Below are 15,363 nucleotides of genomic sequence, written 5' to 3'. Positions count from 1 at the left end.
AATCAAGAGAGAGAATTATTTCTAAAGTGTTTAGAAAAAGGATTAATAATTAAAAGGTGTTTTAATTATTAGTGAGAATAATAAAGGGTTAATAATAATATTTTATGGGAAAATTTTCAGTTGAAAATTTTGCCTATAAATATACTTTTATAAACCCTATTTTTGCCTCAACCTAAAAATTTACAAAACCCTAATTCTCCCCACCTCCTCCTCCTCCATTACATCGATTTCTTAGGTGGATACCGGTGGAGTGCTTCACACTTGAGGAGTAGCTGCTAAGGATCTCCACTCATGGTTCTAGGATCGCTTTTAAAGGTTAGAAACGATCCCTCGATTTAATTTACGATCTGTATGCATATTATATGGATTTTATATCATAAAAATGTTTTACCATGCTTCCGTGATAGATAAAATCCTACAAAGGGTAGTATGAGTTGAAAGGGTACATAATAAGTAGCGCGTGAGTGCGAGTTGCCGTAAATTAGGACGGCATCTAACAAAATGAAATATGTTTATGGTTATAGATTTCCGAGCGGAACCTAGAGCATCCTCCACCTCGAGATACCCAGGCAAGTTTACAAACCCAACTCCATTTTTACTCTTGTGTTGTGAAAGGATTTTTTTACTATCATCGCTTAAATACCATGTTTTCCATGATACGTAGTTGTTGAATTTTCGCATAATATAGCGATGTTGTACGATAAGTATATATCGTGAAATGTTATTTCACTTTAGGCGTGACGTATTATATAAGACCGAGGATCGGTAGGTCCGGAAATCATTCTGGATATATTATAGGACGGGTATAAGTCCATAATAGTACATTTTAAAGGGACTCATCATCCATTTACGAAACATTAAAACACCTCAAACTTTTATTAAAACGATTTTCCAACGATCATATTCCCTCAACTATATTTTATTGTTCGGATAATAAATATAATATACATATTCCTTTATTATAGGAGTAGGATACTTCAACGTTTATTTATTCAAACCCGATTAATCATTATAGATTATTAATTATGTAGATACAAACTAGTTGAGGAATATTATTTTAAATAAACCTTTTAGAGAGTAAACTCATTCGAGGTATGATTAATATCAATTATCATTTAATTAATTATAGACTATTATTTAATTAATTGTTATTATTAAAGGATTATTATTGATTTAAAAATCATAGATCCTGATATAAAACATACTTTCTGATTTAAGTGTATCATTCGAATAATTTCAGATCGTCGGTGAATATTATCCCGACTTATTAATATTTTGAATATAGTTTCAAGGAGAAACTTTTCCCCTTATTGATTATCTGTTGACAACGGTCAACTCACATCCTTAGTACTTCCTCCGAAACTTTCGGAAGTACATATATACATATATATATAGTAAAGTTATGCCTATCAACAAGCAAAATGCTTGGAGGAACTTCGATGTGGTTCAAGTTCTTAAGACATGATAGGATTTCCTAAAGGACAGGGGAGGGGTAGAATCCAAGTACTTCGTGTATTGGATAAGCTACTGATACCGTATGAGACGGTACAATATGTACCTATAGACCTGCGAAGTGTGTGTATACCTGAAATGAGGACATATAGCCCGTATGCGGCCAGGGTGATACCCGAGAGATGACGGTTTCGTCCTTCTACTAGTAGAAAAGGTTACTATTTACGTAGTATGACTGATCATCGTATACGGTGGATCCAGTGACTGTCCAAGTTCTTCCAATTGGAATTGAGATGCAATACCGTAACCCAAGCCTAGGTGCTGGGATTACTATCAAGGTATTCGCAGGTTATAAAAAACCCCTTAAAGAATTGTTTTCGTAAGAAGGTGTGTAACACCAAGGAAAACTATTTTCGAATAAAAAATATATATAATATATGATGATTTCATACAGTCATTTCCATACTGTACATTATTATGCTGAGCATTATAGCTCACCCTTGTTTTCTTAAATTGACACAACACAACAGTGAATCAAGATGCCTGCCATGAGAACCACAGCCAGGAAACGGGTAGGCAATGGCCAGTTGTTCCGTAGATTGTTTGGTGCTGTACCTCAGGTAGTCAGGATAAGCTGGATTAGTTTTTAGTTGTTTATAGTTCGGCTTATTTATAAGTATGGTTTATGTAAGATAAGAAACAAGAAACGTATATTTGGCCGGCGGACTAACCTTACCTAAAGGTCACTCCCCGGTAAGACTAATTATATTTGGGTTGTAATAAAATTACTCTAGTGAAAGACAATAACCTGTAAGTGTGTGTGTGATAAGTGTGGGGTCGTGAAGCGTGAGTATTTACATATTGTAGTGTGAGTTGTGTGAGTTTAGATGGCGTGGCTTCCGAGACTCCTAACCCCGGGTTTTGGGGTGCCACAGGGTGTATGTATATATAGGTGGTGAAAAGAGAATTATATATGAAATAGAAGTGGGATTCGATTATGGGAATAATGGGAGTAATGGGTTTGATGTGGAGAGGGAATTATGGCATGTGGGGGAGTAAAATTCGGTTGGGAATTGATTTTAGAACAAAATTCCCGTTCCCCCCCCCAAAACTGCCTTTTATTTTTTTGCAGAGTCGGAACACGGCGCGGACACGTGCTGGGACGGCGCGGGCACACGCTACTTCTGCCAAACCAGCACGGCCGCGCGCTGTAATATCACGGGCATGTCGTATTTCTGTGAAATCAGCGCGGGCGCGCGCTAGGACAACGCGGGCATCCCGTTTTTTCTTTTTTCTGATTTTTTTGTGATTTTCTCTTTTCTTCTTACTTCCTCTACTTACAAATGTACAACAAACATGGGTTGCCTCCCAAGAAGCGCTTGCTTTACGTCGTTAGCTTGACATAGAACTTGAGATCAAATGGACAATATAACGACACTAACAACCTCGCAGTTTGCCGTGTCACCATAGTAATGCTTCAACCTCTGACCATTAATCTTGAATGCTTGGCCCAGATTAATCTCAAAAATCTCCACCGCTCTTTGTGGAAACACAGTTTTGACAATAAACGGCCCTGACCATTTTGACTTAAACTTTCCAGGAAAAAGACGGAGACTAGAGTTGAACAAAAGAACTTGTTGCCCCGACACAAATGATTTGAGTACTAGACCCCGACACAAAAGAGCTCATTCAATTGAAGCGTCCTCTTCTTTCCAGCTGCATCCAAATCCAGATTCAATTTCTTCAAAGCCAAATATGCCTTATGCTTTAGCTCCACCGGCAAATGATACCCCTTACCATAAACCAACTGATATGGTGACATTCCTACCGGAGTCTTGTATGCTGTTCTATAAGCCCAAACAGCTTTATCAAGCTTCAAAGACCAATCTTTTCTTGATGGACACACAACCTTCTCTAAAATGCGCTTGATCTCTTTGTTAGATACTCCAGCTTGACCATTAGTCTGAGGATGATAAGCCGTAGCAATGCGATGATTCACATTGTACCTTTGCATCATCGCAGTGAACTTGCGGTTACAGAAGTGCGACCCCTCATCACTTATTATGACTCTTGAAGTTCCAAATCTTGTGAGTATCTGCTTGTGAAGAAAATTAAGCACTACCTTAGCATCGTTCATTGGCAATGCCTTAACTTCACCCCATTTCGATACATAATCGACCGCCAACAAGATATACTATAATAACTTCAAATTTTTGGACTTTTTGTAATCCTTATAAATAGTGATTCTGCTGATTATGTTGATTAAGGAAATTTTTCATACCATAATATGTGGGAGTTCTTTTATTAATATTCTGAGATTTTATTACTACTCCATAGAGTATGTGAGTGTATGTAAAGATCGTCAGAATTCAATTTTGAACACTTTGATTTGTCCCGAAAATCCACCAGATACCGAAAGAATTGAGTATGAGGTAATATGATTAAAAGGATTTAAATTCAAGGATTATAAGAGAAAATCATAAAAGGAATATATAATATTGAGAAAGGTTAAGGGAACCCAAGTAATAAGATCCCGGATATGATCCCTCAAACGACAAACGAGAACAAAAGTTAAGCGAACCATATAACAGATAAGAGGTTAGTGGATGATGATGTCATCACACCACAAGAAGAAGACATGTGTTTAAAAGGTGACACAATCATGATGACATTAGCATGACAAGAAGGTTTGTTTTGTTGGATGATTATTGGCCAAGTAAAATTTACCATGGTAAATTCTAAAATGTAGCCAAGCCAAAAAGGGGAAGCAACCAACAAAAATATCATAACACAAAAATTAGAAGTTGACTTTGTTCTCCAAGAACAAAGCTCTGGGCCCCTTTGTTTCTAGAAGAAGAAAAAATTCAAAACTCAAGATCCAAGCTTTGTTATTTTGTAAGGTAATTATCCTAGGTCCTTTTATGCTTAGTTATGGCTATCCTAGGAATCTAAGCCACAAATTCCTTCAAAATCTTTTTCAATAAATCATTTAAGAAGAGAGTGAATAGTGTTTTCAAGAATTATAATTGTTTGATCTTATATTTTTGGTTAGATCTAGCTTTGGTAAGGACTTTCAAGGGCTATTTCAAGCTTCTTAGTTACTTCTACTCACCAAGGAATGTAAAATCTCATACCCTAGCTTTACTTTTGAGTATTTAGGAGTGGTTTTGATTGATATAGTTTATGAGTAGCATGATTCTTTTTTGTTTAGAGTTTGGTTGGATTTGTAGTGATTTTGAGCTATGAATCTTGGTTATTGGTTAATGAACCTTAAGTATAGTTAGTAGCTCTTGTTTGTGATTGAATGAGTTGGAAAATCTTGAGGTTATGGACTGATGTAGTAAGGTTTGGATGAAGTTTGGTTGTATTGATGGTTATGAGTTGGTTTGTGGTTGATTGGAGTAGTTTAAATATTGGTAATCATGTAAACATAGCCGTCGTAATGCCTGTTTTCAATGGACTCATCATCCATTTATGAAACATTAAAACACCTCGAACTTTTATTAAAACGATTTTCCAACGATCATATTCCCTCAACTATATTTTATTGTTCGGATAATAAATATAATATACATATTCCTTTATTATAGGAGTAGGATACTTCAATGTTTATTTATTCAAACCCGATTAATCATTATAGATTATTAATTATGTAGATACAAACTAGTTGAGGAATATTATTTTAAATAAACCTTTTAGAGAGTAAACTCATTCGAGGTATGATTAATATCAATTATCATTTAATTAATTATAGACTATTATTTAATTAATTATTATTATTAAAGGATTATTATTGATTTAAAAATCATAGATCCTGATATAAAACATACTTTCTGATTTAAGAGTATCATTCGAATAATTTCAGATCGTCGGTGAATATTATCCCGACTTTAATATTTTGAATATAGTTTCAAGGAGAAACTTTTCCCCTTATTGTTTATCTGTTGACAACGGTCAACTCATATCCTTAGTACTTCCTCCGAAACTTTCGGAAGTACATATATACATATATATACAGTAAAGTTATGCCTATCAACAAGCAAAATGCTTGGAGGAACTTCGATGTGGTTCAAGTTCTCAAGACATGATAGGATTTCCTAAAGGATAAGGGAGGGGTAGAATCCAAGTACTTCGTGTATTGGATAGGCTACTGATACCGTAGGAGACGGTACAATATGTACCTATGGACCTGCGAAGTGTGTGTATACCTGAAATGAGGACATATAGCCCGTATGGGGCCAGGGTGATACCCGAGAGATGCCGGTTTCGTCCTTCTACTAGTAGAAAAGGTTACTATTTCCGTAGTACGACTGATCATCGTATACGGTGGATCCAGTGACTGTCCAAGTTCTTCCAATTGGAATTGAGATGCAATACCGTAACCCAAGCCTAGGTGCTGGGATTACTATCAAGGTATTCGCAGGTTATAAAAAACCCCTTAAAGAATTGTTTTCGTAAGAAGGTGTGTAACACCAAGGAAAACTATTTTCGAATAAAAAATATATATAATATTTGATGATTTCATACAGTCATTTCCATACTGTACATTATTATGCTGAGCATTATAGCTCACCCTTGTTTTCTTAAATTGACACAACACAACAGTGAATCAAGATGCCTGCCATGAGAACCACAGCCTGGAAATGGGTAGGAAATGGCCAGTTGTTTCGTAGATTGTTTGGTGCTGTACCTCAGGTAGTCAGGATAAGCTGGATTAGTTTTTAGTTGTTTATAGTTCGGCTTATTTATAAGTATGGTTTATGTAAGATAAGAAACAAGAAACGTATATTTGGCCGGCGGACTAACCTTACCTAAAGGTCACTCCCCGGCAAGACTAATTATATTTGGGTTGTAATAAATTACTCTAGTGATGATGGTTCGTTTCCAAGACAATAACCTGTAAGTGTGTGTGTGATAAGTGTGGGGTCGTGAAGCGTGAGTATTTACATATTGTAGTGTGAGTTGTGTGAGTTTAGATGGCGTGGCTTCCGAAACTCCTGACCCCAGGTTTTGGGGCGCCACAGGGTGTATGTATATATAGGTGGTGAAAAGAGAATTATATATGAAATAGAAGTGGGATTTGATTATGGGAATAATGGAAGTAATGGGTTTGATTTGGAGAGGGAATTATGGGATGTGGGGGAGTAAAATTCGGTTGGGAATTGATTTTAGAACAAAATTCCCGTTTCCCCCCCCCCAAACTGCCTTTTATTTTTTTCAGAGTCCGAACACGGCGCGGACACGTGCTGGGACGGCGCGGGCGCACGCTACTTCTGCCAAACCAGCACGGCCGCGCGCTGTAATAGCACGGGCATGTCGTATTTCTGTGAAATCAGTGCGGGCGCGCGCTAGGACAACGTGGGCATCCCGTTTTTTCTTTTTTCTGATTTTTTTGTGATTTTCTCTTTTCTTCTTGCTTCCTCTACTTACTAATGTACAACAAACTTGGGTTGCCTCCCAAGAAGCGCTTGCTTTACGTCGTTAGCTTGACATAGAACTTAAGATCAAATGGACAATATAACGACACTAACAACCTCGCAGTTTGCCGTGTCACCATAGTAATGCTTCAACCTCTGACCATTAATCTTGAATGCTTGGCCCAGATTAATCTCAAAAATCTCCACCGCACTATGTGGAAACACAGTTTTGACAATAAACGGCCCTGACCATTTTGACTTAAACTTTCCAGGAAAAAGATGGAGACTAGAGTTGAACAAAAGAACTTGTTGCCCCGACACAAATGATTTGAGTAATAGACCCCGGCACAAAAGAGCTCATTCAATTGAAGCATCCTCTTCTTTCCAGCTGCATCCAAATCCAGATTCAATTTCTTCAAAGCCCAATATGCCTTATGCTTTAACTCCACCGGCAAATGATACCCCTTACCATAAACCAACTGATATGGTGACATTCCTACCGGAGTCTTGTATGCTGTTCTATAAGCCGAAACAGCTTTATCAAGCTTCAAAGACCAATCATTTCTTGATGGACACACAACCTTCTCTAAAATGCGCTTGATCTCCTTGTTAGATACTCCGGCTTGACCATTAGTCTGAGGATGATAAGCCGTAGCAATGCGATGATTCACATTATACCTTTGCATCATCGCAGTGAACTTGCGGTTACAGAAGTGCGATGTAACACCCCCAGATCCGGGGTCGGGGATCCGAGTCGTCACGGTCTTTCATTCCACAATACCACTTCACTTACTTAATAAAAATAACCTTATGCTGTGACCCCACACTAACACACACCACAACCCGTTATAGTCTCAGAGATGAACATCAAAAAAATATAACCACAAGTAATTATATTCCACAATTATCTGCCAATACACCTTAAAAGGTTTTCTGAATAGATTTACATTTTATTTGCCATTATTACAATTCATATTATACATAAGTCTGGTACATCAAAAGTTGAAAGCCTAGCCTATTGGTAGTTCCTACCTCAGCTACAGCAGCATCAACGCTTCCAGAAGACTGCCGAACGTTTTCTAACCTCTTGCGAATCGGGAGCTTGGTCCGGTTCATCTTGTCTATCTGATGTTGTGTGATGAAAGAAGAAAGCAAGGGTGAGCAGCAAGCCCACCAAAATAATATGCATAATTATTTACAGTATATGAGTCTACTCATAATACTCATGAAAGTCTTGGTCAAAAGAAATGAACCAAGTTGATAACTTAATGCGATGAAGTCGCAAAATATTCAGTATATATATATACATATATACTTTTCAAAATATTGGAAGTCCTCTTCCATGCATAATATACACAAAGTCCCAGTGTATAACTGTATATAAAAAAATATCGTTGCAAGGTGATCTCATATATCTAACCTTGTCTCAACGTTTTTTCTGAAAATCTTTGTCATTCATAAGACAATTATTAATTAGATATAAGTTTAAAAGATGAAGTTACCAAATACTTCACTACACTTATATCATTCCCAAATACTACTTGAACTACCACCGTTCAAGTTATAATCAATTTCAAAAGTTCATCCCACTGATGAGACCACAAGATAAGACTTGAATAGATTCAATCTTTGAAATATTATTGAATGAAAAAGTTATGAGATACTTTATTTAGTCCCGATATATATATATCCACATATATATATCCCTTTAAACATTTCCTGGAACCTCTGTTATGCAAAGTATGAACAGAGTTTGAAACATCCAATGAATTTTGGAAAGGAAAAGAATTTTGGCATAAACCCGATATCTTGCTGATCAGGCAAAGATACCAATAAGTAACCTTTTCTACTGTAGATGGATGAATTCCTCACCGGTCATCACCCTGGCCGCATTAGGACCTCGCGCTCGACCGTACCCCGGCCCCTCACGCGTTGATGGACTGCCACCCAGCCACTTACACAATAATAGACCGTACCCCGGCCTGTCGCTTATGCCGACTCAATCAAATGGACTTACTTCCCGAACATTGGGCAAGTAATCAAATCATTTACCAAATCTGCAACCTCGTTGCGAATATAAAATACACCACAGAGCCGGATTCCCCAGGTTTTGAGCGAGTATTTAAATCCCCTTTAAAAAGGAAGATCTTAAATATAAAAATGAGTTTTGGGATCCGCTCTGACTTTTAAAAATCATTTGAAGACTCGAAAACACTTTAAAGAGTGTTTGGAGTAAGGCTGATTTAATGAAGTAAATCAGTCCCCAGAATATTAGAAAATATCTGAATATTATTAATTAAATATATTCCCATAAAGAATAACCTTTTATAAAAATAATTGAAGTAGAAGTTTTAAAACTTATACTTGAAACGAGTATTAATAACCAAAGATATACTTATATGAAAGTATTATCTTTATTTGAATAATCGAAAATAAGTTTGATTATTAACAGTTTATTCTCTAATGAAATAAAGAATATATTTCAGCAAATAATCGGAGTCATAGATCCTCAAATGAATATTCAAATAATATTCAATAAATAAAATAAGCTGAGTCATAATACCTCGAATGAATATTATAAATAATATTCATTAAATAAAATAAAGGAGTCATACATCCTCAAATGAATATTCAAATAATATTCAATAAATAATATAAAAGAGTCATAAGCCCTCGAATAATATTCGAAATAATATTCAAATAAATAAATAAAGTTAAAGTTATCGAATAAACCTTATTCGATTAATAGTTTGGAAAACTATAACCACTATATATATATATAAATATATATATATATATATCCATATCCATATATACAAGATTACTCGGGATCCTCGACACCCGGTTTTTAGAAAATATTTTCACCTTTGGGTCCCTATACTAAGGGTATATGCAAGTTACCGCTATTCTCTAGCATAGGTATTATCAACTGAACCAACAGATATAAATTTCAAGAATATGAAACAGGCATGCATATATATACCATATCAGCATGCTCCAATATTATCGCAAAAATTTCTAATTAACCAACATGCATCTATCACAAGATAATGCATATACATATATTCATCACAACAACAGTTATAACGGGTAGAAAACTTGCCTGAGCGACTGGGGGTTACGAATGGCTCGGGACGAGTCTGGTAACCTATAAACAACAAGTAAGTTGGAATTAAACCAAGTCACTTGTGAATCTATTACTTTAACTAACTTAGACTCTAACGCTTGTTTTGCGCTCACTGATTCGCTTAAGTCACTCGGGTACCCTCGGCTCCACCATTTTTAATAATTTAACCTTTACGAGTTTTAAAGCGATTCCTTCGCGAGTGACTTACCAACTGCCCTAAAACACTTACCATAAATGTTTCATACATTAATTAACCCTTTTGGTCTTTAACCTACATTTCAAAGTAAGGCGAGGGAAAAAGTTTCGTTCGCGAAACGCCGTTACTTGAAACGGTCGTTTCTCCTAACCGTAAATCGGAATCGAACGAACTACATATCAAAACGAAGCTCGTAACATGAGCTATCTAAACATGGCAGTGGTCACAATCTAGCAGGGGGTTCTCGGGTCCTAATGCTATGCACCAAAAACAGTCCAAAGAAAAATCGGACATTACGACGGCTATGTTTACGCGATTACCAATATTTATACCACTCCAATTCTTTACCAATTCACTATAAACCACCCAACCATCATCATACATCAAACACAACTTATATCAAGGCAAAGTCAGTCCATAAATCTCAAGGTTTTCCAACTTATTCAACCACAAACATGATCTACTAATCCATAACTTAAGATTCATTAACCATTAACCAAGATTCATATCCAAAATCACCACAAATCCAACCCAACTATCTAACATACATGGATCTTGCTATACATACATGGATATTTCTATATAGACATTAATCCATCCATAAACTCATCAAAACTCAAAGTTCAAACTATAAGTTAAAGGTGAAAGTTGTTTATATACCTCCTTGAAGCTTCCTAAACACAACCCAAGAGCTTTGAATGCCTAAAAGAACCTTGATCCTTGCTTTTATAACCTTAATCTTTCATAAAATCCAAGAAACTAAAGTTATTTCTTGAAGGTTACTATTCACCATCTTCTTCCTTGATTTATAGAAAAAGATTGGCTTGGACTTAGAAGCTTAAACTTATAGGAAGTATGTAACTTAACTAGGAGAAGCTAGGATAATTACCTTGCTAAATAATAAGTGGTGGAGCTTGGATCTTCAAATTTTAAGAAATGGGCCGAGAGCTAGCTTGGGAAGAATGATATTTTTGTGTTTTGTTTGATTGAAAATGAAATGATTGCTTTGGTTGGTGATTTTTGTGTTGTTTTGGTTAATGACTTAATTAACCTTTTATTTGTGTGGTTATAAACCAACCACACCTCCTCATTCCCTATGTCATGCTTGTGTCACCTTGCACATGTCATTATGCTCCCACTTGTCCACACCTTGTGGTTTGATGATGTCACAATCCCTGGCTTCTTGTACAAGCTTGTCTCTTGGTCACTTATTTGTTTTACGGTTTCGCTTATCTTTCGTTCTCGTTTATCGTTTGAGGGATCATACCCGGGATCTTATTACTTAGGTTCCCTTAACCTTTCTCAATTATTATATTCCTTTTATGATCCTCTCTTATAATCCTTTAATTTAAATCCTTTTTATCCTGTTACCTTATACTCAATTCTCTCCGTATATTGTGGATTTCCCGGGAAAAATCAAAGTGTTCGGAATTGGATTCTGACGATCTTTACATACACTTATATACCACATAGAGTACTAATAATATCCCATAAGATCAATAACAGAACCCCTACATAGCGTGGCATGAAAAGTTTTCTCATTCAGCAAAAACACTATTCATAAGGGTTTCAAAAATTCCCAAAAATTGGGGTTATTACAGTCTCCCCTCCTTAAAAGGATTCCGTCCCGGAATCAGATAGAAAATGAATAGGGATACCTTCCTAGCATTGCACCTTCTAACTCTTAAGTAAATTTTCCCACATTGTGGTCCTACCACCAAACTCTGCCTAGTTTAATAATCCTTCTCCTAAGCACTTGTTCTTTTTCACTCTATAACCCTTCCTAGTTGCTCCATATAGGTTACGTCGGGTTGCATATCTATGCGCTCATATGCCTCTATTTATCTGGCATCTAAATTACACTTCCTTAACATTGATACGTGAAACACGTTACGACCTGCTACATGTTCGGGGTTAGGGCTAGCTCATATGCTAACTTCCCAAACGTCTTAACATATCCAAGGGTCCAATAAATTGTAGACTTAGCTTTCCTTTCTTTCCGAACCTCATCAATCCTTTCCAAGGGATACCTATAACATTACTAGGTCCCCTATTTCATACTCTTTATCCTTTCGTGTCAAATCAACATACTTATCATGTCCATCTTGGGCTACTACCAGCCGTCCTCTGATTAGATCTATCATATCCTTGGTCCTTTGGACTACTGCGGGTCCGAGCATCTTGCGCTCTACAACTTCATCCTAACATAAGGGAGATCGACATTGTCTTCCTTCAAGGATCTCATAAGGCGACATCTCGATAATGACATATGATCTATTGTCGTAAGATAACTCAATCCGAATTAAGTGATCATTCCAAATTCTTTCAAGTCTATTACACAGACTCTCATCATAGCTTCCAATCATTAGAGCTTGCTTCTCAATACCCATTCTTTTCCAGTTCGTAATCGCTACTACCTTCCGTTTCTAATATTATACGGGTTATACTTTTGCTCGCTAGCGTTCTATAACCTTTTAATAACCACGTCAACCTCAGTATCACGAATGTGTTCCCATTCCGCATACTACCACCACTTTATTACTCCTTTTTCAGTTGTTTCTATTTTCCAAAATTTGATCAATCAAATAGAAGTAAGGAATTTGTTGAGAGATCACTATGATCATGAACACTTGTTATATCGCATAGTTAGTACAGAAGGTGGCCAGCCTTTAGTACTTGACAAGCAATTAAACAATAGATGGTATCCTACTAGGCTTCTATCACACAGATAGATAGTCATTCGGCAATACCTCCCCTTCTGGAAGGGTTGTCCTTCTCAGATTACATGAAATGAAAAGAAGAGAAAAGAACGAATTGAAGAGAATTGTATATTCATAAAATTTTTATTGCCATCAAATATCTGGCTTGGAATCTACCTCTGAACTATAGAGTGTTTTGTCATATTGAAGAACAAACATATATGTATTAATCCGCATCAAGTCTTATAGCATCGCATTTTCACGTGCCCTAAATATTTCGCTATCACGTCCATCATTCTATGGACCATGCTCTTCCTCGAGCTTATACACAATTACCTTTGAAACTCACTCGACATCGAAAATCGAATCTGGGATCTCATTCTAGAATCATCGTACTAGAATTCTATGCTTGCACCGCAACCTTCCTCGTATAATAATACGACCTCCCTATTGATAAGAAAGAATAATAATTCACTAGGTAGACATCTACTTAATGTCTATAAATGATAACCTTATACACTACACGACCCGATTAGGGGTACTCCATCTCGACACCTATCCAATAACACTCTCACGGTTGTATCAGCTCGATACTCGCAGAATCATTGCTGCCCTTACTATGGTCCACCACTGACCTACTGTAGTCATTAATTTTCCATGAAGTCTAATATCTAACCATACGGAAGTCCATACATGTCGTATCAAATACTCTAGGAGTTAACATAATCACCAATACTAATTCATGAAGAAACTCCCAAACTCTGCGTACTTTCATGACATGAAGTAGATAAAATTGCAGAAGAGTGTTCATCAAAGTAACGATAGCAGGTTAATACCATTCGTAATCATATGCCTCGATAGAAGACTTACTCAAAGGTTCGTTTAGTCCTTGTGAAACATGTCCAGGCTCATTCTCAAGAATGTACCTCCGTAAGATAGATTGCCCGCTTCCTGGCGATTACACGAATTAAACCTTTACCGAACTACTATTACGGTTGGTATTGCACTAGTCATCAGAAGGAATGTCAATCTTTCCAAACTCATATACAACCCTTCATAGCTTTAACCATCATCCATGTATCCTGTTGCACAAGCGGCCTATAATTATCCCTTTAACCGTTAAAGTGTCGGCCACCTCTTTGGCCTTTCCTGATAGTAATAGTTCCTTATAATCAATGTCTTTTAACCACCTTCAACTAAATTTTCTACCTCATTTCAATCACAGCTTATGTGAAGATGTTTTCCTTAAAATCAGATGGGAAAAAAATATCACCATTTTTCCATAAGTTATTGCCTCAGTCTTTAGAGGCTAATCACTGTCAGACTGACTCTCAATCATACTTAGAACATTTTTTTTTCTTAAGTCCTAATTGCCCTGAACAATTTCGACCATTACTGGTTCGATCCATACTTTCTCGTGGTTTAACACGTGCCCCACTTGGCATCATTATAATTACGTCATATTTCCTTTATCCACATTTCTATTCTTGAGAATTTTGAATATTATTTTCCTTATAAAACCTCTAAGGTTATCCTTCAATCGTTCCTCCTGTATTCCCTAGATACAGGGCATATCACAATACCATTTACTAATAGTAGAACCATTGTCTATATACTTCTGAAAAAATTTCTCCATTGATCCTTAAAGGTTGTTAATACCTTAATCCTTCCCAATTCATACTGTCAAACTCATACTATCCCTACTAAGGGTGAAATGCCAACCTTTATGCATTCCCCTTAGGATTCATTTTAAGTTACCGATGTTCTATCCTTAATTCCACCTTTAAAAGGTACCTGCATCCTTCCATGGATAAATCAAGTCATATATCCTTGATAGATTATCTTATTCAACATTCCCCATCTCGATAGTCTATACCTCACTTCATAATAGCATCCTTATTCAAATTGAGGTCAATCCATATGGCCTCCAAAAGATAACAATGGTCATCCGCTTGTCTTGCCTAATTTGGTAACGATAACAAGGATGTTCTGGAAGATATTGGTCGTGTTCAACGTGAACTTCTTCTTAATAATTCCTTATTTACTTTTGTTGTTTATCTCAACAGTCATCTCAATGTTGGGATATCTTTCATACCTGGCGTCTCCCTTTCTGGGTATCAAGCCACCGGTCTTACATTTCCTTCTTGAAGGTCACTTCCTTCATCCAATTTTCCTAATTTCTTACTTCCTTATCCCCTTAGTCTATCCGCGTCTCATATTACCTTCGAATTATCTCAAGGTTTCCTCGAATCCTCCCAACTTACAGGGGATAAACTATATGTATCTCTTATGCCCTCAACCATCAATTTTAACTTATGTTGAATCACCCTCATCCTGACGAATGCATACTTTTCTATTTCTATTGCTACGAGTCGTTAGGGTTTCCTCATACCCAACTCCCTTATCATACCTCAAACTCTATTGCCGTTATATTCCTTTCCACTTCAATTTCTTTTTATTTTCCTTTCTCTT

The sequence above is a fragment of the Apium graveolens genome, chromosome 3 (genome assembly GCF_009905375.1).
Source record: "Apium graveolens cultivar Ventura chromosome 3, ASM990537v1, whole genome shotgun sequence".
NCBI lineage: Eukaryota > Viridiplantae > Streptophyta > Magnoliopsida > Apiales > Apiaceae > Apium > Apium graveolens.
The sequence above is the reverse complement of the archived record's forward strand: the minus strand, read 5'-3'. Positions refer to the sequence as shown.